The sequence below is a fragment of the Musca autumnalis genome, unplaced genomic scaffold, assembly GCF_047663935.1.
Source record: "Musca autumnalis isolate F117 unplaced genomic scaffold, ASM4766393v1 scaffold_1, whole genome shotgun sequence".
Taxonomy (NCBI): Eukaryota; Metazoa; Arthropoda; class Insecta; order Diptera; family Muscidae; genus Musca; species Musca autumnalis.
The window spans coordinates 16,076,836-16,103,773 of NW_027411644.1; the positions used below are offsets into that span (position 1 = coordinate 16,076,836).

At 35.5% G+C, this 26,938-nt stretch overlaps 1 long non-coding RNA gene and 1 other non-coding gene across 2 annotated transcripts in view; one reads left to right on the forward strand and one right to left on the reverse strand.

Annotated features, from left to right (window-relative positions):
- The window catches only part of LOC141394103 (uncharacterized), a 590,278-nt gene that overhangs the window by 244,632 nt on the left and 318,708 nt on the right, over positions 1 to 26,938 (reverse strand). The window lies entirely within an intron of this gene.
- Positions 4,998 to 5,069, forward strand: TRNAT-UGU (transfer RNA threonine (anticodon UGU)). Its single transcript has one exon. It is a non-coding gene; the product is annotated as a tRNA-Thr (tRNA).

Genomic DNA, 26,938 nt, shown 5'->3' on the forward strand with positions numbered 1-26,938 from the left:
TTAAATACATTCGATCTGTCCGTAGATGAAAGTTTCAATACCCATATGCTGAGTGTATATCTCTGTCGGCAAAACCGACTGATACTTTTTTACTTATCACATATATATCTGCTTACAGTGACTTCAAAAAATAATTCTGATAAATTCAAACTTTGAAATCATTTTGTGCGTGAGACTTTTTCACAAAATCACCTTATAATTATATAATTTAGATTTTATGTAATCTTATGTAGAAGCTCATCATGTTATGATACGTGGTTGTAAAAAATTCATAACCCTAATGTTCACCCTGAGAAAGAAATTTCCAAGTTTCGACTCTCAGAGATTAAAAGCAAGCAGCGCGAAACTGAGATATCAGGATATCCAGAGGTTGAAAATCCAGGATAAAGTCCATTGCACACTTGATAGATTTGTACAATAGGTTAAGATGGGTAGAACCACACTGAAATGCAACCAGGGTATGACTTGTTGTTTGACTGAGTTCCCAACTTTTGCCAATGAGGTCTTTGTAGGAATAGAGTGCAATAAAACCTTTCTTTGTACGCTTCTTTATATTCTACATTCAATATCATGCGATGAGTAGATGCTCGAGAACTCAATGCTTCGCTGTTCGGTAGTAGACGATTTGGAGATGATCGGTAACTTGATGATACGTTGTTCGGTAGTAGATGATTTGAACATAATCAGCCACTCGGGAACTCGGCGATTCAGTGTTCATGTTGCGGTTGTTAGGGCACTCGGCGCTCGTGTTACCAATATCCGGCCACTCGGCAAATCGGTGTTCTTGTTGGGGGCTCGTGATGCGGTTGTTCGTTAGTGCTAATGATATGAGCTAGCCTCTAGAACATACTACAGATTCCAAACAACAACCGAAGGTGAAGTGGATCAACACCCGAAGGTGGAGCGAGACAACAATCAAAGGTGAAGCGGAGCAACACCCGGAAGTGAAGTGTAAATTTATTAGCCCCCACAACTAATTGCGTGGATTTCAAAAAGTATTTGCCAACACTGCCGTGTTAGTTGGTGGACCAAGAATATGCTTATTAAAGTTTCAAGGCCCGTGACAAGCTCCCACCACAACCTGAAATACATATGTAAGTAAATTTAAGCAAACACAAGTAGAAAAGTATTAGTCGACTTTGCCGACAGTGAATGGAAAGACTGGTTTTCCAAAAAATTATCTAGTTAGAGGGTTTTCAGAATTTTGAGTTTATGAACATGTCGGCAAAAATATGGATTTGGATTAAATCTCAAAAGTTTTGCAAAGGAGGTACCTAAAGGAATGCACCGACATAGTCCATTTTGGAAGTCATTTAAGTTAGTTTAAGTTAGTTTAAGATGGGCAGAAACAAAGAAAGGTCTTATTGCACTTTATTCCTACAAAGACTTTATTGACAAAAGTTGGAAACTCAGTCAGTATTACAGTGTGGTTCTGCCCACCTCGACCTACCTAACAAGTCTATCAAGTGTGCAAAGGTCTGCTCTTGGAGCATTATATCAGGAAACATAGACTTGCTCCCGAAAAACATAATATGGCTGTAAACAGCGTCACTAGGAGTACCTTCGGTAAAAAGTTCCAAAAGATCCTCGACCAAACCCTTATCCGCACAAAACTGTTAAACATGTTTGTCGATTTTACCCCAAGAAGTTGATCGATAGGGTGCACTTTTGAACATAAACTAAGTTTGGACAAAATATTTCGAGATCAAAAGTTTGGACCAAATCGGTTTCTGCGCTTATGAAATATCGGGCGTACCATTTTAATGAATATTTTGTACCATTTTAGCGAACTTTTGTGGTGGAGGTACCCGAAGGAGTGGACCTACAAGCACCACCTTTTTATTTAATACTCGAAGAAATATTACGATATGTAAAGTGTGGAGGCCTTGAGTGCAAGAAAAAACAAAACGCTTCGGTAGGAGGTCCTAATCTGCACTTTTCCGAAATTTTGTGTGGGAGGTACACGCAGTAGTTGACATATATATTCCATATTCTAACCGGATATATGTGTCGTAGAAATATTACGATGTGTAAAGTATGGAGAAAATCGGTTGCTGCATTCGTGCGCACCATTTGAACGCAAACTTTTGAACTTTTGTGGCGGAGGTACCCAAAGGAGTGGACCAATATAGCCCATATCAGAACTTGATTTAAGTTTGTGCAAGATATTACGACTGCAAAATTTGGGACCGATTCGGTTTATCCGTTCGAGAATTATCGTGCGCTCCATCCACTACACATTGTGTCTTGTCGGGGTTTTCCAGCTTTCAATTTTCTCAGGAAGTACGACTTGCCCCTGAACTATCTTGTATCGTCGTAATGGGGCAGCGAATACAAGTTGCTACAACAAAAATCAAGTTGATTCGAGAGGAGGTCTTAAACTGCACTTTTTCGAAATGTTGTGTGGGAGGTACCCGAAGGAGTGGAACGGTTGAGTCCATATTGGAAACTCATCTATGCCCGGTAGAAATTTCAAGTATGGACCAGATCGCTCATTCCCTTTAAGAGTTATGGTGCGCACAAATTTTACGAACATTTTCGAACTTTTGTGGGAGAGGTACCGGAAGGAGTGGGCCGATATAACCCATCTTCGAACATAAACAGACTTTGAAAAAAAAATTACGAAAGCCAAATTTTGGACCGAATCGCTCGATCCTTTCGATAGTTATCGTGCGCTCCAGCCAGCCAGACAAACAGACGAACGGACATGGCTAAATCAACTCCAAATTGTCTGAAACGGATTTCGTCCAAACATACTTGGGGTCTAAAACCATTATTTCGATGCGGCACATTTTGTCCGTATAATAAGGAAGACATATTGCTTAGTTATTATCAACTGAGTTAATTAAATAATAATACCACCGATTATATGGTATTGGGTAGGTACCCAGCAATGTGTAGTGCTTATATATGGAGACGACCTTTTTAATGTAGATGGTGTTGTGTTGATGGGTAATACGGTACATATTTAGGTCTACCACTCGAGTTATTCTTCATTTATTTGTACATTCATAGGCTGCGGGTATTTTGTTGTCGGCAAAGCCTATACGAGTGTTTTTCTTAAACTGCCGGAAATGAATTGAAAAGAAGTAAGTACGTATCAGTCAGCTGTGCTGACGGAGAAATACCCTCAGCCACTGACGAAGAAAAAACAACAAAACCAAACCAAATACAATAATTATGCCGTATATAAAATATATTGATTTTATATAGCGAGTTTGCTTTAAAATCTGTAGGTACCGTAACGTGGGCTTATACCAAATCATTGACATATACCAAACATTTTTGGCAACCAAACTTCCTCATAAAGGACTCAAAATATTAAATTATGTTAAAATAAGTTTGAAAGAAATTTTTGAAACAGTTTTAGAGTTATCTTGCGCAATATCCGACAGGATTTTGAAGCTTTTGGGCAATTATCATAGGAAGTATTGACTTACTCCGGAACAAAATGTACCATTGTAAATAAGGCCGCTCCAAAAATCTACTGAAAAAGAGTCAAAACGATGCGAGAATTTGTGTGGGAGGTTCCCTAAGGAGTGGACCGATATAGTCTATATTTCAATCCCATACTGGACTGGATGAAATAATACGATGTGCAAAGCCTGCACCTATCAGAAATTCCCTGCGAGGATTATCTTGCGGATTTGCCATTTTGGTTGGTGCCGTCAGGGTTTCTTGGAGCTTTTAGGTCAATATCTCAGGAAGTATGGACTTCCGCAAGAAAAAAACTGTACCGTCATAAAGGGAGCCGAAAGGAAAACTCACAGAAACAAATTGCAAAACCATCCGAGAGGAGCCCTTAAACTTCACTTTATCCGAATTTTGTGTGGGAGGTACCCGAAGGAGTGGACAGATATAGTTCATATTCGAACCAGATCTATATCTGGAACGAAGTGGACCGATATGGCCCATCTTCGAACTTAAACTAATTTTGGACAAAATATTACGATACCAAAAATTTGGTTCGAATCGGTTGAACTGTTCGAGAGTTATCGTGCGCACAAGCCAGACAGCCTAAAGGCTGAGGGTATTAATATTTGATTTTATATTTTAACTTTATTTGAACCAGTGAAATTATGGAACCACTTCCATAAAATGTTGATGGGTCCTATTGGAAAAAATGCTTAAAATTGAGTTACGATTTTTTTCTTGTGAGGCACACTGTATGTGGGATTATAACTAGACATCGGATTTTTGCATATTTTTGAAATCTATAATGCAAATAATTCTTTGATTAAACAATAGAAGCTGGAGCTTTGTTATTATGGATTATTTTCAATATAACATCGAATTTCTATCATTGAAACGATATAATTGATTGAAATTTCAAAAATATGCAAAAATCCGATGTCTAATTATGAATATTCAGTTTACCTTGACCTATCATCTAGAAAAAATTCTTTAATTTATTCTCATTGTACTTAAGAAATACAGAATAATGAAACATACTCGTAAATTGTCCATTAAGATTTCAGTTGAAACGTAATTTCGGAATTTTACTATTATGAAAAACAACAACGATCTAAATACAATTCATAAAAATTTATTACAAAAACTAAAATTCTTAATAGAAGGCAAAAAACGTAACAAGGAACACTTTCAATTTCAATGAAAGCATTTTTATGTTCACTCACTCATTGTGGTCTTTATCGGAATACCCATGGATTCCATTTATGATGGGCGAGAGTGAGTAGTGAGTGAGTGAGTGAATGACTGGCTGACTGAATGTTTTGTGAATGAATGAACGAACGTTTGTGTTGTGCGAAATGTTTATAATTTTGCACAGGGTGTTGGAATTGTTGGTGTGTGTGCTCACTGCTGGTGGTTGGTTGTTGTTTTTTGTTTGTTTTTGCTTTCTTTGCTTACTCACAGACAATGTCTGGCTTGTTGGCTGGCTGGTAGTTCCACCATTTCTCTTCTTATTTTATTTATTTTTCTTCTCTCCACACCACACACGAACTAAAAGACGAACATTAACACAGATTGAAACAACAGCCTCTTTAGCTCAGTGGCAGAGCACTGGTCTTGTAAACCAGGGGTCGTGAGTTCAATCCTCACAGGAGGCAACAGAGTAAATGAAGTTGCTTGAATGTGTTCAACCTTTTGCAATTTTATTTTTTTATGCCTTTAAAACTTTTTTAATGGGTTTTGTTTTATTTTTTGCTCGATAAAATTGATGTGAAGGCCTAGTCATCAAGGGCTGGAAAATTTGTTGTATTTTTTCTTTTGTTAAGGTGGTGTTTAACTCGCTGTATTTTCCTCATCTATCAAAAGACCTATTTACAAATTGGTTCAACGTTTTTTTATAATTTTCTATTAATCTTCAAAAAATTATTTACCCCATTCATTATCGTGACAAGTTCTATTGGAAATTAAAAAAAAATCAAAACAACCAAACAAAGAAATAATAAATAATGTTTAAACAAAAAAGGCTAAGCAGACCAGATAATATTTATGCGCGTTCATTGATGATGACCCCTGCCGACACCCACAACCACTTTCTACAAAACAAAATTCCAACCCATTAAAATACAAAAATCAGACATACTTACATACATGCATAGTATTAGCAACCAATCCGCCCCAGCCGCAACACATTATCCACATATTTATCATTTCAAAGACATTTCCTTCGCATTATTTAGTTGTTTGAAAAGTTTTTTTGTTTGCTTATTTTATAGCCGAGTGGGCGCTAGCATGTCTCATTTCCTCTGTGACCAGCTAAACAAAGTGAAAAATAGAAAAAAAAAACAAAACAAAAACTGCCACAAATCATAACGTCATTGCAATTTTAAATAAAAATATCTTTGATATGTTGTTTTCCGCTTTTTCTAATTTTACAAAAAGGAAAAACAGAAACGGTTATGGCCGCAGCACCAACACCATTCATTATCTTTTTCATGTTGCTTCTGCACCACCAGCCATTGTTTGCCATTCTTGCATAAATTGTTGTTTTTTGTTTGCTAATATTATGAAATGTTTTTATTCTTTTTATATTTTGTTGAATAGAATTTTAAAACTTTTTTTAAAGAAAAAAGTTTTATGGATTATAAAATAGAACACAAGAATATTAGGGTAGATTCTGGGATAAACAAAAATTATTTAAAATAAAAAAAAAAAATTGTTTTGCTCCAAAACTATAAAGACAAGACATAAAATCCTTTCACTTGGGAGTTTTACTCAAAATCTAAATACTACTTGTATAACTACTTAATTTATTAGTCCAAAAATAACACATATTTAGAGCAACATGCCCTTGTTAAAATAACGGGTTAGTAGGGGGTTTTGTAAGGGGTATTTTTGCTGGGAATTTTCAAGACGGACTCTGCCTATATTTCTGCAGGTGCAGTATATCGTAAGCAAGAGATTTGGGTAGGGTTATTTCCTAAAAAAAGTAAGGTATCAGTCGGCTTTGCCGACAAAAATATACCCTCAGCCTGTGTGAAGAGAAACTCATATGGTCTGTTCCAGAACTGCAAGAATCTACTAGTTTTTACATTTTTTTCGATAACATAAAGGAAAAAATTTTATCGTATTAAAAATTAGTAGTAGTGGTTTTGGTCTTTATATGTGGATCGGTTTTTCGATCATTCGGTTTTTGTGAAAAAACTAAAACTCGATTTTCGGTTAGTCGATTATTTGAGTCGACTTTCGATTAATCGTTAACCGCCGAAAACCGATTATAATCGAATATAATCGACCATTTTCGTTGATGCGATCCGTGATGGTTATATGTATGTATAAAAAAGTGCCGTCGGTTTTAACACACCCAATAGTCAACTATGACTAATAGTAGACCACGATTAATAGCCGACTATGAATAACAATAGTCTACGACTAATGCTTGACTACGAATAATAGTTGACTCCTTCTTCTGAAAGTCGATTAAGAATAATCGATTATCCGGTTTTCGCACTTTCAATAGTCGACTACGACTTTTAGAAATTTTACGGCTAATATCCGATTAAGCGATTAACCGAAATCGATTTTACGTATCCCTACCCTGGTTATAAAAATACGGCTCCAAGTGGCGTATACGTAGGTCAAAGAAATCAAATTACTTATACGATCAGAACATATTTTCTTGATGGTTTTTATTAAATGATAAAATTTTTATAGTACGGTAGATACGGGACCCATCCTGGCGAAATTATTAAGCATGAACGTCCTTCGGCCTCGTATAAAAGCGCTATAAAATGTGCACTCGACACTAGGACTCGTCGCATAGTGATTGAGAAAAGGTTTTTATTAGCCAACATGACGCAACCTTTGAACGGATTGATATATTTTACTAACTAAATCTTTTGCCTTTAGGCTAACGAGTGTATAACTCTTTAATATATTAAAAATATGCATCATCGAAATAATGACTTTAGACCCCAATTAGTTTTTGGACGAAATCCTTTCCAGACAATTTGGAGTCGATTTAGACCTACTGGTCCGACTGGCTGGATCCCACGATAACTCTCGACCGGATCAATCGATTCGATCCAAAATTTGCTACTCGCCACACGTAGATCAAGATCAAGACGTAGATGAAGACGGTCCACTTCTTTCGCTACCTACCCCACAAAAATTCAAAATGTTTCCCTAAAATGACGCCCGATATAACTATCGAACGGATCAACTGGTCCCAAAACAAAAAATTTCAAAATATTTCGCACCAGTTCAATTTGTGGACATATCTCGGATTGTTTTAATTATTATTATTTTTTTTTTTTTTTTGCAGCAGCAGGTGCAAATAATTTAATTCGCGGTTAATATCAAAGTTCCTGGTAATGGTCAAAAAGATTAAAAAACCCTGCCAGTACCAACTTAAATTACTGATAAGCATCATAACTTAGGAATTAAGTATACGATTTGGTTGTAAAAATTTGTCCAAACTTACATTGGGGGTTATTCTGAACGTATATTTATCTTGTGTTTTCTCACTCTCTCCTTTAAATTGAAACGGCGGAAACGTCGATATGGGAAAACAACTACGGATACCTGCCTCACAAAACTTTAAAATTGTCGCTGAAGTGCATTCATTTAAAAAATGTTTATCGAAGGTCTTGTTTATAGCGATATAATGGGGCCTTATCGGTGCTTCCAGCCATAATCGTCTAAAACCTGTAAAATTTCTTCGGTTACTAATTTAAATGGCTGGTGGCCACGACAAAAGAAGGAATATGTAAAATAGGGTTACAATTTTTTGACAATTTTTCTCAAAATTGATTTCCTGTTGCGAGAATACCTTTCCCTTTTAATTACTAAAATAACTTCTATTCCATTTAAATATTGAAAAAGTCTCCCACGAACCACTTTTAATTGATATGGTATATGAAATAAAATGGTATTTGATATAAAAAGATATAATTATAAAATTGGGGAGAAACAAAAAATGATGTAATTTTGGTTATGTCGTGTAGCCCTAAAGCTTGTTTCAGTTATACACTCCACGTCAGTAGAATAGAACACCTAAATTTCTGTTAATGTTAGCTTATTTATCCCGAAGCGAATGAATCTACGTTTTTAATCTTGTAGGGATTTAAAGCCTATGATGTTCCGTATCAAACACAGAAAAAATTATGTTTCTAGCTTTTCGCGAAATGATTTTCTGATCCTTTTTTCCAATAGTACTATGAAAAATAGGCATTTATTTTCGGTCATCAGGATAGAACAGTCATTTTATTTTCGCGAATTGTGGAGATATTAACGGCGAAATTGCTTTCAGTCGATAAAGCAAGGCTTTCCAATCATTTTCCATCAAAGAAAACATATAAATAATTCCGCGAACACCGAAATAAGGGGTTTAAGTTGACAGATATTTGAAACATCTCGGAATATCAATAGGAGTCGCGCAGTTTTGTCATATTTCTTCACAATAAGATAGAATATGACACAGACAACCTCGACGGATACAATCAAGTGCTTCGGATGCTGAAAAGATGGAACATTGTCAATATAAGTATGAAGAACGTCAAAATTTCTTATGAAAACCTTGATTTTTTCTTCAATAAAATGATTTTTCCGCGAACAAGTCTGTCGTTTAAAGGTTTGGAAATATGCTTCACGTTTAGAAGAAGATAATCTATTATGAAAACAACCGCTATTTTAATGCACTGAACGAAATTTTAGTACTTTTTAAAAGCAACTTACGCAACCTAAAACCTCAATTTCCATGACTGTGTTTTCCCGCGAAAACGGGGCTTTTACATATGCGAGTTCAGTTAAAAAACGACTAATTCGTAATATAAAATGCAAAGTCCAAATGGTGTGTTCAATTTGAAAAATGTGCTAAAATTTCCCTCAGTGTATTAAAATAGCGGATTTTTTCATATCAGATTATCTTCCTCTAAATGTCCAAACCTTTAAACGACAGACTTGTTCGCGGAAAAATCATTTTATTGAAGAAAACATCAAGGTTTTTAAAAGAAATTTTGACGTATTTCGTATTTGTTCCATCTTTTCAGCATCCGAAGCACTCGATTGTATCCATCAAGGTTGTCTGTGTCATATTCTATCTTATTGTGAAGAATTATGACATAACTGCTTGACTCTTATTGATATTCCGAAATTTTTCTATTATCTGTCAATTTAAACCCGTTTACGCTGTTATTTCGGCGTCCGCGAAATTATTTATATGGTTTTATTGGAGAAAATGATTAGAAAGCCCCGCTTTATCGACTGAAAGAAAATTCGGCGTCAATATCTCCACAATTCACGAACATAAAATGACTGTTCTATCCTTATGACCGAAAATAAATGCCTATTTTTCATAGTACTATCGGAAAACTGACCAGAAAATTATTTCGCGAAAAGCTAGAAACATAATTCTTTCTGTTATTGATACGGAACATCATAGGCTTTAAATCCCTACAAGATTAAAATCGTAGATTCATTCATTTTGGGACAAATACGCTAACATTAACAACAATTTTGGTGTTCTATTCTACTGACGTGGAGTGTATAGTTATTTTCAAATTTTCAAAATTTCTCATAAAAATGTTTAAATGAATATTTGCTTGAGGTTTTTTCCCGAAGGGAGCAGTCGATTTGGTCTAAACTTTGCACATCATATTATTCCTTCCAAATATAAATCTGGTTCGAATATGAACTATATCTGTCCACTCCTTCGGGTACCTCCTACACAAAATTCGGATAAAGTGAAGTTAAAGGGCTCCTCTCGGATGGTTTTGCATTTTTTTCAGTAAGTTTTCCTTGCGGCTCCCTCTATGACGGTAAAATTTTTTTCTTGTGGAAGTCCATGCTTCCTGAGATATTGGCCTAAAAGCTCCAAGAAACCCTGAGGCACCAACCAAAATGGCAAATCCGCAAGATAATCCTCGCAGGGAGTTTTTAATTGATGCAGGCTTTGCACATCGTATTATTTCATCCAGTCCAGTATGGAATTGAAATATAGACTATATCGGTCCACTCCTTCGGGTACCTCCCACACAAAATTCGGATAAAGTGAAGTTTAGGAGCTCCTCTCGCATCGTTTTCACTCTTTTTCATGGAATTGTTGGCGACCTCATTTACAATGGTACATTTTGTTCCGGAGTAAGTCAATACTTCCTAAGATAATGGCCCAAAAGCTTCAAAATCCTGTCGGATATTGTGCAAGATTACTCTAAAACTTTTCCAAAAATTTCTTTCAAACTTATTTTAACATAATTTAATATTTATACCCTACACCACTATGTGGGGAGGGTATTATAAGTTGGTTTTGGGCAAAAAGTTTGTAACGCATCGAAATAATGGTCGTAGACCCATACATTTATATACAAAAGTGAATGTTTTGACGAGCTGAGTCGATCTGGCTATGTGTGTCCGTCCGTCTGTCGTCTGTCCATCTAAACTTTATAATCACGCTACAGGTCGCAATTTTGATGGGATCGTCACGAAATTTTGGATGTTGATGGGGGTCCCGGAGGGGAAGAAGCCTATTGATTTTGGTGATGCTTGGATAATATTTAGGGGTCGGAAAGGGCAAAAAACTTAGGTGGATAAAGAAGATCCCGTCTTTACAATGATGCAAACTAGGTCGGCGTAGGTAACCAAATAACGGAGTATTCGCAATAGTCGGTAATACATCCCATTTTTCTATTTTTCTTAGAAATCACTACAGGTCGCAATTTTGATCGGATCGTCACGAAAATTTGGTTAATGGGGGTCTCACAGATGAAGAAGCCTATTGATTTTGGTGATGGTCGGATAATATTCAGGAGTAGGAATAAGCGAAGAGCTTATGTGGAGAAAAGTCAAAGTTTTTTTTCTTATGCGAATATCTCCGCTTCTGGTTGGAGTGTTCCAAAGGGAATACCCGTCAATGGAAGAAGAAAAGATCTCGTTTATATTGATGCAAAGTATGTTGGCGTAAGTGAGCAAACCGAGATATTGCAAAATTCAGTAATATACCCAATTTTTCCATTTTTTGTAATCACGCTACAAGTTGGAATTTTGATCGGATAGTGACGAAGTGGGGGTAGATGGGGGCCCCACAGAGGAAGAAGCCTATTGATTTTGGTGATAGTCGGATAATATTTAGGGATCGGAATGGGGAAAAACTCATTTGGAGACAAATTCAAAGTTTTATTCTTTGTGAATATATCGGCTTCTAGTATGGGTATTCGGCAAACGGCAAAGCCTGTCAATGGAAGAAGAAAATATTACCTTTACATTGGTGTAAAGCAGGTTGGCGAAGGTGGTCAAACAAGGAAGATATCACAATAGTCGGTAATGCATCCAATTCTTCCATTTTTTGCAATCAAGCTACAGGTCGTAATTCTGATCGGATGGTCACGAAATTTTCGTTGCTTATGGGGGTCCCAGAGAGAAAGAGGCATATTATTTTTGGTGGTAGTCGGATTATATTCCCTAAAAGAAATGTTTACCAGTGAAAAGCTTATGCACAGGGGTAGTGGTGTCCCGATTATAGCCTTTGCTCACTTATTTTTAAAAGAATCTGTCTCGCTTAAAGACAAGATTTTTATGTATTTAATAAGCTCACTAAACCATATGAAGATCGGTCAATTCGTTTTCGAGCTGTCGTTGGCACGGTCTTCAAAAACGCAATTTTAATGTTTCTATGCTACATACAAATCACAACAAATTGTTCCCTTTCAATGCTCATATCTCAGCCATTTTTTCACAGATCGACTTGAAATTTTTTGCGACATACTATATTCCACATGTGCCTTAAAATAAGCCAATAAAATTATTTTCGATTTTTTTGAAATTGACAAGTAGAGGTAACCCCTTAATACGTTATTTACAGGTATGTGACGTTTTCGACGTTTACAAGTATTTAACGTTCGACAACCTAAAAAGTTGTCATACTGATCATCGCTGTATGGCGAATAGCATAGCAAGTAAGATATTAGTACATGGGCGTATACTTATGTCATATACATCAAATTACTTATACGTTCTGCTACACTTTTATGATTATGAAATTTCAGAAAATCGAAAAAATTTTATTGACATACACTAGCGATCATCTGAATAGGTTTGAATTTTTTCTTTTTATATGTTGATGTTGTCGTATTGCAGATCCATACTATTTACTTTTTGAGAGTCCTATACTATGCCAACATTCCCAAGAAAAAACTTGACGGTGTTGCAATATTTTCGGAAAATATCCCAATTATAATAAAAAATGTACAAAAAAGTGTCAAATTTTTGCGATCATCAGAATAGGTTGGAATCAAATTAAATTGAAAAATTGTACTACCCATGCAAATATTGCGCAGTTTTTTGGTTTAGTTTAGTAAAATGGAACATTCTGATTAATCCTACAACAAATTTGACCCGTTTTATTTGGAACGTGGGTTCAATTCTCAACATGAAAAAGTTACCAAGAAATTTCAGATAAAATCAAGAAATATTCAAACAATAACATTTTATAAACTTGCTTTAAATGACTTTTTGATTTCGTTAGATCTCTTCTGAGCTTCGAAAATTGTCTGAAAGCAAACACCAAGTGTTAGCCATATTATTAGGGTAGATAAATTAGGAATGCCATTGAAAATAGTTGGTATTTTTGCTCAGGTTTAATTCTTAACTATCCTTGCAGTACAAATTTAAGTATTATCATGCTCACAAATCCACCATAGTAGACAACATGTATCATTGATTTTCGGAAATTGGTCTGGATGAATGTCTCTTCGTCGACAATAAAGTAGAAAATTGTAAATCAAATTAAAGTCAAAGGGGATTGATATCGCCGACTTTTATAGTGAATGCTGGCATAGTATAGGACTCTCAAAAAGTAAATAGTATGGATCTGCAATATGAACACATCAGACGATACCTCAACATATAAAAAGAAAAAAATTCAAACCTATTCAGATGATCGCTAGTGTTTTTCAAGGTATAAATAGCATATACTATGTGGTAAAATATTCAAGATGATCGGAACCATATTGAAATACGAGCGTTGAAAATGGTCAATTTATTGTGTTTGTATGTGGCACAGAAACTATAAACGTGTTTTTTTTTCTCGAAATTACATTTTAAAATCTGTGTCATCTTTAGCTCGAAAACTAATGAACCGATTGCCATATATTTTTGTGGGCTTATCAAGGACATCCTTCATCGATCGATTTTAGTTTTGAAAAGCTTTTTGTCCATTATATGCCCGAAAACATGAGTTTTTAAGCAAAACATTTGTGCACCATTTCCGTAAAACTTAGTATTAAAAAAAAACGATATGTGATTTTAGATTTTAGGACTAGATTTTTATATTCTAAATAAACCCACAAAATATATGACAATTGGTTCATTACTTTTCGAGCTTGAGTTGGCACCGCTATATGCCTTAATAAAAACAGGGTTTCGTAGACGACCATTTGCCACGAAACTACTAATGTTAAAAAAATAAGAGCAAGATGTGCTCTTTCTGATTAAAAAAAATGTACCAAAAAATTTCGTAGTTTTCTTGGAAAATGTTCATGAACAATGGTTTTTATTTGACTTAACAACTGGGGCTCACGCCTTAATAATTTCTTACTTCTTGCAATTTTATTTCCGTTCTGTAAAAGATCTACCCTAATATTACAAACAAATCCATTGCTGACACCAATTCGAATGTTTATAATTAATATTTAAACTTAATTTATTGATTTTTTTATGGTAAACATACCATGGAATTCCACATGTCAGTGGGAGTATTGTAAAAATATGTTCTTGAAATAGTTTCTGTAACGACTAATATTGATATCAATAAAAAATTTAAATTTACATATATGCATAAAAATACATAATACTAAAATTAAAACTTACTTGTTTAAATTAAAACTAACTGTTTACAAATACCATAGTCGGGACGGGGCCAACTATATGATACCCTACATATATTTTTTAGGGGGATACCAAGGTTTTCACCTATCTGGCTTTTATACCGAATAGTACAGGGTGAACTAAACCAAAGTAATTAATTATTAGTTTGATATTTGGCTACCTGGTACTGATCGAAAACGTTGCTAGTCTTTTTTGATTAGCATTTTACATGTCTTTTTTGCAGTAACTCTGATATTGTACCATCAATGCAACATTTTTTATTAATTTCAAGCTCAGATTGGCTAGTGTCATTATCAAGCTCTCCCCTTGGAATATGTCCAAAGTGAAATATCCGTTATGGAAATAAAATTCGGCAAAATTGGAGTATCTTCGCGTCTTTTTCCACATACAGTGGCGGCCATATAATTAAGAACGACATATATTTTTAATTTCGTATTGTTATACCATCTTTACAGAGATATAGCTATTTATTAAGATATAGCTATTAATTCATTATAGTACAGTAATGGGTCGGCTTTTAATTTAAATTCTTAAATACCTACTTATTATATAAAATTTTAGAGAAAATTAACAAAATACAAAAAAAAAAACTCAATTTCAGGTTGGTTGGCTTATTAAGAACGGAAAATAAAACGAAAAGAAACGATTAAATAATGATAACAGGCTTATTCAAAATTTACATAATTCTTCATATTTTGTTGGAAAACCTTTTTTATATGAAACTTCTCGGTATACTTTGAACTAAAGTTTGACAAGTCTCGAGGGGTATATTGTTCCAACTTTGACGCACTAATTGGAACAATTCATCACCATTGCTAGAGTTCTTGCCTTTGAGATATATTTTTACAATTGTCCACAAATTCTCAATTGGATTGAGATCTGGACTTTGAGGTGGCCAATTCAGAACTTGGATATTCTGGTCCGAAAGCCAACACTTCACTAACTGTGAAGTGTTTTTTAGATCGTTATTGTGTTGGAAAATAAAATTGTTGGGCATATTATGTACGGAATAGGTTGCATTACATGTTACAAAATACTCTTATACCGGTACTGATCCATTATGCTTTCTACACGAGAAATAGGTCCAACACCACACTAGGAAAAGACACAAATTCAACTTTATTTCGCCGCTCCATAGCACTGTATTCCAAAACTAGGGTCTTTTTCAGCATTTCTCTTGCAAAGTTCAATCGCTTCTTAATATTTTTATTTTAAAAGTGTGACTTTTTTGTGCCATTCCGGAATCACGCAGAAGGCGTCCTTTCGATATTTCCACATTCATTTGTGGCCAAATTTCAGTCTTTATTTACTGCGCTGACATAAAATTTTTAAACTGGTCATTACAATAAGTCTATTCTCCGCTGGTGTAGTTTCTCTTGATCGACGATTTCTGGCAGGTGTTTGAAACATTTTGGTTTCATCAAAAAGGTGAACCGCATTGAAAACCATTGTCTTGGGACAAGATAATCGTTTCGCCATCACCCCCATATTCTTTCAAATAACATTTTACAATTGACTCCGCTATTCTCGGTGTACAGCTCCTTTTCCTGCCCATTTTAAAATCTAAAATTTATTGATTTTTATTATAAGTTACCCACCGTCGCACCACTGATCCAGCGGCGCGAAATTAATAACTTGTAAACTTATTGAGATACGTTACTGAAATTTTGCACAAGCTTAGTCTGTGTCTGTGGGTAATAATTGGCCAAATATGAACAATATCGGCTAATGTTTTGGTATGGCCCCCATATAACGGTACCTTCCGATTTTCCGTATTTTGAGGATTTAAACCACATTTTCGTAGCAAATCAGTTGTAATTTGGTATTTAGGGTTCCTAGTGGCCACATAACATTTCCACCAACAATTATGGACATACCCAGCAAAAATTCGGATCCATTAGTCATTACGTAATCCATTACAAAGTAATGTAAACAAGCTGCTTTTCCCATTACAAGTAATCTGAAAAGTAATGGGATACTTCTTAAAAAATACAAGGCAAACCTACTTACTTTGCTCCTCACTAAGTAATGAGGACGGTGGCACAGTGAGGGTGTGTCCGACTATAAATCCTAGGGTTGTGTGTTCAACGCTCACTGTCGGCACGCGAGTTTTTTTTTAATAAAAAAATAACAGTTCGTGGTGCACATTTGCACTGTACATTTAAGTTCTTAAGCAACCCTTAATGATCGTGTGCGTGGCATAGTATGTAGTGTCTTTGGCTAGGAATCAGAGGGTTCGTGTGTTCAACTCGCACAGCGAGCGAAATAAAATAAAGTAAAATAAAAGTAAGAAGTATGATGAAATTAAACAAAAAACCTCTACATCAACTGTTCTAAAAATAGATTTTTTCAACTTCTAGTGGCCACAGAATAACTAGTTATTCTAGTGGTCATAAAATATCTACAAACTGAGTTCGACATGCCCTTGTAAAATAATGGGGAAGAAAGGGGGTTTGCGAGTAGTTACGGCTGCCAAAAATCCCTTACAAAACCCAATACAGATTTATGTATCGATGTAGCCCCTTTTATGGTACCCCCGATTCTTGAATTTTTACTTTAGCTATAATATGGTATTATCGTGTCTCCAGATTAGAACTCTTCCTTGCAAACATGTCTCAAGATAGGTCCATATTTTGATATAGGTCCCATACAAATTCACAGCTAAATTTTTATGAATTTCATGCAAAGTCCCTTATTTTAAAAGTGCAGTCATCAGAAGATTTGCAAATATTTGCAGCCCAAATGTGGTTATTCCGTATCTAGAGAGTTCAATTTAATTCCCCAAAATATAATCGAACACAAGTTCGGCCAAGTTTACAAGATGCACTCTATGGAACAAGCTCGTACATCCCATAAAAACACTAAAAAAATAATTTTTTGAAAATTTATTGCTACATAACTAAGTACCTACAGACCCCAAACTATTTTGACAATTTTGGTAACGCAATAGGAACGAATTTAAGCTCAGAAAGTCTTCATTATATACGTCACTTTTGTTGATACCGATCCAACCAAAGCTGTGATATTCGTCAGAACAATTCAAATAAAAAATAGAAAAGTGGAATGTACGCGAACTTATTTTGCATTATTACTAAGGTGATCTTTCCTTCATCGACTAAACAGTTTTCCTCTTGCAATACCCATACTAGAAGTGGAGATATTCGCATAAGAATAAAACGATTGTGTTTTTTGGGAAAGCCGAAAAGTGAGCATCATTCTCATTAACATGAGAATACTCGATGCTTAAAGAGTTCAGGTTTTCACTAAAAAATCATCATTTCAAAAACTGAAAAGCCAATTGATAATTCCCTTCGCCGGGATGAAATCATGATATTGGTAGCGATCAGTAAATTTTGCAAGCTGTCAGTGCGTTTTGTAAACATTTTTCTCTGCAAAGAGGAAAGTGATGAAGTCAAGCCAATGGGGGAATACTCCAGACTTAAACAATCATATGATTGAATCTTCAACTAAAACAGAACAAACATAAGAATAACACTTTTAATTTTTTTCCACATTATTGTTTTTCGAATTCCGATACCTAACTATTATCCGGCCATCCTCATATGGTACTTCATCTCTGGGACTCCCATTAGCCACCAAAATTCGTGACGTTGCGTGATTACAACAAAATTGGATGCATCATCGAATTTTGCGATATTTCCGTTGTTTGACCACCTACGCCAACCTACTACGCTAACCTACTTTACACTAATGTATAGTAGATCTTTTCTTCTTTCATTGCCGACCTTTCCTTTGGAATACTCCCACTAGAAGCGGAGATATTTGCTAGGTAATAAATTGTTAAATTTTCACCACACAACGTTTTGACCATTTTCCTACCCCTGAATATTGTCCGAGCATCACAAAAATCAATAGGCTTTTTCCCTGTGGGACTTCAATCAACCCCCAAAATCTCTGATTATCCGATCAAAAATCTGACCTTTACAAAGTGGTTCCGCCCGTGGACAAAAATCGAAAAATTGATAACGACAAATTTGATTGCGATTGAAATAAATATTCTCTAAACATATCACATTTTTAACATCCAGCATTATTTTTGTAAATTTACAGCGGTTATACGCCAAGTTAAGTTGGAGAAGTTGTGATTTCTATGACAGGCCTTAGGTTATGAGTAAAATTATAAAAAAAATTGGAGAGGTAAATGTGCAATTTTCTAAGTGATCGCATTGACAACGTTTTTACGAAAAAAAATCGTTTCCTAACTTCATTAAAAATAAATTTTTTATAAATTACTTTTTCTGCTATTTTCAATATAATTACTATTAATTTATGTTGAGTTTTACTAAAGTTGCGAGCATTTGTGAGTCTCGAAAATGTTTTTTTAAATGTAGGGGTAGGTCTCTAGTTTACGATTTAAAAAAATCCAGCTGCCCCCATCTGTCATCCGCTAAGTTATTCTATTATGCCACGCCTGTAAAGTCAATATTCCGAAAATAGGGAGGTACGTTTATATGGGGGCTATACCTAAACGTGGACCTATATTGAATGTATTTTCCAATGAGTTAGTTTATTCACTCAGAACTCAAAATGCAAAATAACATCCAAATAGGTTGTCAAAATAACAAAAATCGGGCTACCTTTCTAAAAAAATTTGGAGGCGGTATCCCGATTAGAACTATTTTTGGCACTATTTTCCATACAAGTGGGACCACTGTGCTGTAGCGTGATTACAAAAAAATGGCAAAATGGGATGCATTACCGACACTTGCGATATCTCCGTTGTTTGACCACCTACGCTCCTTCTAGGAGAGGAGATATTCGCATAATAATAATACGTTGAATTTTCTCCACATAAGTTTATTGCCCATTCTGACTCATGAATATTATCCGACCATCACAAAAACCCTCTCCAGGACCCCATTAACCCTCAAACCTGTTGCGTGATTACGAAAAAAGGAAAAATGAAAAACTGGGATTTATTACCGAATATTACGATATCTCCGTACATAGTTGTAAAGGTGATATTCTCTACTTTCTTTGCCAGGTTTTTCTTTTGGTACACCCCATATAGAAGCGAAGATATTCGATTTAAAATAAAACGTTGACATTTTCCCCAAATAAGTTTTTTGCCCATTCCGACCATAAATATTATCCGACCATCACCAAAATAGGCTTCTTCCCCTCCGGGACCCCCTTCAACACACGAAATTTGGTGACGATCCGATCAATATTGCGCCCTGCAGCGTGATTACAAGGTTTAGATGAACAGACGGTCAGACGAACGGACACTAGGGTTATGAATTTTTTACCACCTCATATCCCTGTATCATAGCGTGATGATTTCTACATAAGATTACATAAAATCTTAATTATAAAGTGATTCGATAAAACAAAGCTATTAAAGTTTTTCTTATTTTTCAGAACTTTTGAAAATTTTTTTAAGTCATTATAAGCAGATATTTAACTGAAAACAGGGTATAGGGACACACGACATAACCAAAATGACATAACCGTTTGTTTTTCTCTAATTTTATCATCGTATTATAACATATATATCATTTTATATTATATATAACTTTATTTCATATATCATAACAAATAAAAAAGTATCAGTCTGCTTTGCCGAAAGAGATATATTCTCAGCCTGTGTAAATTGAAACTTTCATCTACGACAGATCGAATGTATTTAGGATCTTTTCAGAATTTTGAGGCCCGTTTTGAACATTTGAATTTACAGACAAAAATGTGGATTAGGATTAAAGTTCAAAAGTGTTGCGGAGGAGGTACTTGAAGGAATGGACCGACATAGTCCATTATGAAAATGGATGTTATTTTGGGAGTCATATCTTTTCGATAGATATCGCATCTACTAGTCATTTTAGTGGGTCATCGTATAACATTTGGATCAGTATGCCAGGAAGCATGAACATGTCCACGGAAAACATAATATCGCTGTAAACAAGACCACAACGAATAGCATCGGTATACATTTCCAAAGGATCGAACAGACCCTAAACTGCACTTAAACAAAAATGTTGAACTTTTGCGGGGAAGCTACCTTAAGGGGAGGATCAGTATGGGCCATTTTTGGGAGTTAAACTAAATTTGGAAAAATATTAGAAGATCCAAAGTTTGGACCAAATTGGTTACCCGTTTAAGAAAGTGTGTCGTGTATACCGTTTTAGTGACATTTTTTTTTAAATTTTGGGGAGAAGCACTGGAAGTTGTGGACTGGTTTTGCCCATCTTCGAACTGAAACTGAGTTTGGACAAAATATGTCGAAGGCCAAATTCGTGACCAAATCGGTTGACCAGTGCTATAGTGCGCTCCAGCAACTACACATGGTGCTATAGGAATTTTTACAACTTTCGGGCTATTTTCTCAGGAAGTAATTACTTGCTAAATCGACTCCAAATTGTCTGAAACGGATTTCGTCCAAACGTACTTAGGGTCTAAAACCATTATTTCGATGAGGTATATTTTGCCTGTATAAAAGTGTATATAGTACCTCGTTATTTTTAACACTGATGGTAAAAGTAACTGATACTTTAAAAAAATCGAAAGAGTGGTCCTGACAGTAAATAAAGATAAGACCAAGTTAATAATATTCATGCGCAGTACGTTCGCAGAACTCGAATTAACTGTGGAAGTTGCTACCTATAATTTTGAGGTAGTTGAAGATTTCGTATACTTTGGCACCACTATAAATATATTCTAAGAATGAAGGATAATGAACCCGCAAACAGAACTGGAGGGCCAAGGCTTCGATGTAGCAAACTAATAAAAGATCAAAAAGTAGTCTTACGAATGAATATTATTCACGAGATAATGACCGCAAATCTGCAAACAACCAATTCTAGCGATACTTGTTAATAACAGAAATAGGTTTGATTTTATTGGAATTATATAGACGTATTGGATCTGTCTGTCTCATATAACCTATTATAAATCCTTCCAATGTACACATATACGGTAACTAACATAATATTCCTGTTTACTCCATGGCGGAAAAATTTCCCCTATAGTTCCTCAGCACCCAATGGTTATTGATAACACAACGGGAGATGTTTGCGAAAACTAAACAATTGGTAGGTAGCTTTGTATGCAAGCGTTTTCTGCTGAATTCTTATTTTTTTTTATTTGGACAATATTTTTTGTTGGATATTTTTCTAAATATTTGCTATCATGCGGTGGGGGATTTTCCTGACGGTTGTTTAGTTTGTTTTTTTCCTATACAGTTTTGGTCTTTCCTTGACTGACTTTTTGTTTATTTTGCCTATTTCAATGAAAATATTGTTGCCGGTGTTGACTACTTTTATTGCTGGCTGAGTGTGTGTGTGTGTGTATAGGCGAATGTTTGTTTTATTATTTTTTTCTTCATCATTGCTTCCGTTTGTTCCTGTCTTTCTGTTTGGATCTGTTTAACTTTCAGTTGTTTGCCGCACGCCGTTTGTAGTTTATTGTCATTGCAGTTGTTGTCAGTCACAGTTTTTGGCGAGACGACAACGACGATAATGTTGGTAGGCTGTTTGGTTGCTTGACTGGCTGGCTGGCTGGTTGGTTGGCGATGTCGACAGCAGTCTGACTATTTAGTTTAGAACAACAGGCAATTGTCGGAAACAGCCAAGAGACAACCATCCAGCCTTCAGGCAGTAGTACGAGTAGTATCTTTAGTTTTGCTTATCATTGCTTCAGCATGTACTGCGAATGTCGAAACGACGTGAAACGAACACGACATGGCGCATTGAGTATTTGCCATTTTCATTTGGGACAAATAAAATCCTATTACAAATGTTTCAAGAATTTATGTTTGTTTGCCTAAAGACAACAGCGACACTCACGCACACACACACTCACAAAAACTTTGTTGTATAAATTTGCAGTCTTCTGAGAGTGAGCCTATTTGCATTGCGTTGTGTAGAAGTTTAATTAAAACATTTAAATGATGAAACTCACAGGCAGACGACAGACAAACATCTGAGGGATTTTATTGCAAAATATTACGTTGATGATGATAATTCATCAACCAACAGCAAACATTTTATCCATTCAACGTGCTTTTAAATAAGTTTTGAGATATTTTTATTACCTCAAATATTTATTTTGGCATTATTTAAAGGAAGCTTAGGAAGAACTGAGATGTGTGTCAAATGTGGTTTTATGGTTTTGGGCGTCGTAAATTAAGATTAGAGATATGGAACTTCTTCTGAATAACTAATTTTTTGGATTTTGAAGAATGATTTTCTCAGTTTTATTATTAATGCATTACGCATCATGGTCACAAATGTTTCCAAAAGACGATAGTTTGGGGTTTGAAATGTTAGAAACACACAAGGAAAGCATATAAACGGTAGTAACGTCACCAACGTACATCCCGAAGTGCCTGAACCAACTATAAATGGAAGTTAGTTGTTGCGGATTCTAAAACTACAACCTTCATAGACGAGAAAAATAAAAAATAAACAAAAATCGCCGGAGGAATTTTTAAATAAATGGCGGTCAAAGGTCACATTTTTAGGGTATTTTAGGTTTTTACGATTTTGCCTGAAAACAGCAAATCTTATCGAAATAGGGCTAAAGAAAATGTTGTAGCCGGCTTTTGTAATTTTTTCCTAGGTTGTACAATTTCTGAGATACATAAGTTTAAATTGGGACACTGCAGTCACAACATAGTTTTATAAGGAGGTGGTGCAGTCACGGCATTGTCCCAATTTCAACTTCTATATCTCAACGTGGGTGAAGTAGGGAATGGAAGATACCAAGGAACGGTCCTGACCGACTTTAACATGGCAAAGCCAAGGATTTATATTGGTCCCTTATTCATCTCAAGTGGACACTGACTTCCCCGTGGTGTCACCTGGGGAACTGCCTTTAACACCCGTTAAAGCCAGTGAGCTAACATGTGCCGCGCGTTCACCCATAAGAATGGTTCTGGGCATCGTAAATTAAGACCACCAGATATGAAACTTCTTCTGAATAACTAATTTTTTGGATTTTGAAGAATGTTTTTATCAGTTTTTTATGGTTAATACACTGCGCATCATGGCCACAAATTTTTCCAAAAGACTATAGTTTGGGGTTTGAAATTTTAGAAACACACAACTATAAACGGAAGGTAGTTGTTGCGGATTCTGAAACTACAATCTTCATAGATGAGAAAAATCAAATTATAAACAAAAATCGCCGGAGGGATTCTTAAATAAATGGCGGTCAAAGGTCACATTTTTAGAGGTTTTTAGGTTTTTACGATTTTGCTTGAAAACAGCAAGTCTTATCGAAATGGGGCTAAAGAAAATGTTGTAGCTGCGAGAATTCTCTAAAAAAGTGGCTTTTGTAATTTTTTTCCTAGGTTGTACCATTTCTGAGGTATATGAATTTAAATTAATAAAATATTAAAACAACAACTATGGGATTAAGCCTGACTATTTTGAAAAACAAAATAGAAGCCATCATCGCAAATAAAAAACGCCAACCCTCCAGTCTTCATATATTTTTGTGGGCTTATTGAATACATCAAAATTTTGTACTTAAATGACAGAATTTTCCTAAAAAGAACGGGCCATTTTTGCTAAAAATTGAAATTTCGACTTTGACTGTTCATGATTATTTTAAATCGATAGTTTAGTTTAGGCAACTAATAAACCCACAAAAATATTTGAAGATCGGTCCATTTGTTTTCGAGCTTAAGTCGACACCGTAAATCGCTTTGTTAAAAAAGCGGGTAACCCCTTAATGTGGTGGTCACTGAAAAAGAAACACAACATGGTCGCCTGCAAACCTCTGCAGCTGCACCTTTAAACATTTGAAATACTCACTTTTGACAACAACTATCAGCAAATAATATGGATATACAATTTAATATACAATTTTTTTCTCACTCCACTAATTTTAAAATTTGCTTTACAAAATTTATGAACAGAGAAAACGAGACAAAATCGATTAGTTGTCAATGAGAGCTGTACCTAAAATTTTCTGAGCGACATTTTGCAGAACATTTCGAAGCTGAAAAACGTCATCTTGTGTAAATTTATAGCGGTTCTTGAAAAAAGGCACGAAAAGGACGTTGAAGGAAGCGAGTTAGAAGGTCGAAATAATCCTCATTCGATTTGACTGCAGACATGTCATCTCATAAATAAGCTAAAACAACAGTTAAAAAAGATATAACGCTAATTTCTGATGCCTTACAGGGTCTTCAGCAGAAACTTAATCACGCCATAACTCGAAGTTCGACTCACGGCGGATTTTTCCTTCGGGATTTTTAGTATACTCACCAAGGGCTTTCATCCACAAAAGGAATTATCTCTGCCCCAGATTGTCACCGCCATTTTGTGTCACAGTGTAATCAGTCGTTAGTATAACTTTGAGCACAAATGTCGAAAATAGAGTATATATTATGGTTTCGAATTATTGACCTTTTCTCTCAAAAATAAATTCCTGTTGCATGAATGAAAGAGCTGTTTTCGTCTATTAATGACTAACTAACGTTTATGTATTCCATTCAAAAATTTAACAAGTAAAAAAGAATCAGTCAGCTTTGCCGACAGAAATATACCCTCAGCCTATGCGAATTGAAACTTTCATCTACGGACAGATCGAATGTATTTAGGGTCTTTTCAGAATTTTGTGACCCTTTTTGAACACTCGAACTTACAGACAAAAATGTGGATTAGGATTAAAGTTCAAAAGTGTTGCGGAGAAAGTGGATCTTATTTTGGGGATCATACCTTTTAGGTAGATATCGCACCCACTAGTAATTTCAGTGGGTCAAACAAAAACAATTGGACTAGTATGCCAGGAAGCATGAAATTGTCCACGGAAAACATAATATCGCTGGAAACAGGATAACAACGAATAGCATCGGTATTCATTTCTAAAGGATCATCTAACAGACCCTAAACTGCACTTAAACAAATATGTTGAACTTTTGCAGGGGAGGTACCTTAATGAGAGGACCAATATAGACCATTTTAGAAGTTAATCTAAATTTGGACAAATATTAGAAGATCCAAAGTTTGGACCATATTGATAACCTTGTTCAAGAAAGTGTATCGTGCATACCATTTTAGTGACATTTTTTAAATTTTGGGGTGAAATACTGGAAGTTGTGGACCGGTATTGCCCATCTCCGAACTAAAACAAAGTTTGGACAAAATATGACGAAGGCCAAAATTTCGGACCAGCCACTACACATGGTGCCATAGGGATTTTTACAACTTTCGGGCTATTTTCTCAGGAAGTATTTACTTGCCCCTGAAAAAACTTGTACCATCGTGAATGCCAGTTGCTTCAACAAAAATCAAAGCCATTCGAGAGCAGGTCTTAACGTGAACTTATCCGAAATTTTGTGTGTGAGGTACCCGAAGGAGTGGACAAATATAGTCCATATTCGAACTTGATCTATAGCTGGTAGATATTTTAGGATGTGTGAAGTATGGACCAAATCGGTCACTCCCATCCAGAGTTATCATGCTCACATTTTTTCCGAATATTTTTGAACTTTATCTTAACTTAACGAGAGTTATCTTGCGCTCCAACCATTACACACGGTGTCATACGGCTTTTTTGTACCTTTCAGGATATTTTCCCAGGAAGTATGGACTTGCCCCTGATGAAACTTATACCGTTATATGGGGGGCAGTGAATACAAGTTTATACAACAAAAATCGAAGCGATTCGTGAACAGGTCCTAAACTGAAGTTTTCCGAAATTTTGGGTGGGAGGTACCCGAAGGAGTGGACCGATTGAGTCCATATTGGAACCTCGTCTAAGTCTGGTAGAAATTTCACTATGTGCAAATTATGGACCAAATTGGTTACTTCCTTCAAGAGTTATCGTGCCCACAAATTTTCCGAACATTTCCTAACTTTTGTGGGAGGTACCCGAAGGATTAAACCGATATAGTCCATATTCTAACCTGATACATGACTGGATGAAATAATACGATGTGCAAAGTCTGTACCAATCAGAAACTCCCTGCGAGAATTATCTTGCGGATTTGACATGTTGGTTGGTGCCGTCAGGAAGTATCTCAGGAAGTATGGACTTGCGCACGAAAAAAATGTGTACCGTCGTAAAGGGAGCCGAAAGGACCATCTACTGAAAAAATTTTCAAAGCTATCCCAGAGGAGCTCTTAAAACTTACTTTACCCGAATTTTGTGTGGGAGGAAGAAATAATATGATGTGCAAAGTTTGGACCAAATCAATTGCTCCCTTCTAGAGTTATCGTTCACACCATTTTACAGAAACATTTTAACTTTTGCGGGGAAGGTACCCAAAGGAGTGTACCGATATGGCCTTAAACTAAGTTTGGGGACACTCAAAATATGGTTCGAATCGGCTGATCTGGTCGAGAGTTATCGTGCGCACCAGCCAGACAGACAGACGGACGGACGGACATTGCTAAATCGACTCCAAATTGTCTGAAACAGATTTCGTCCAAACATACTTGGGGTCTAGAACCATTATTTCGATGAGGAACATTTTGCCCTTATGAAAGTGTATATATCCTCGTTAGCATAAATGCTGAGGGTATAAAAAATAGTAATTATTCGAATCCCACTACCAAATAGGACTTAAAATTATTGCAATTAATCGTAGTTTTATACAAAAAATTTCAAGAAAATCAAAGAGTACAATCATTGTTAAAAATTGATATTAAATATATCTTTATAAATAAAAATCAAATGT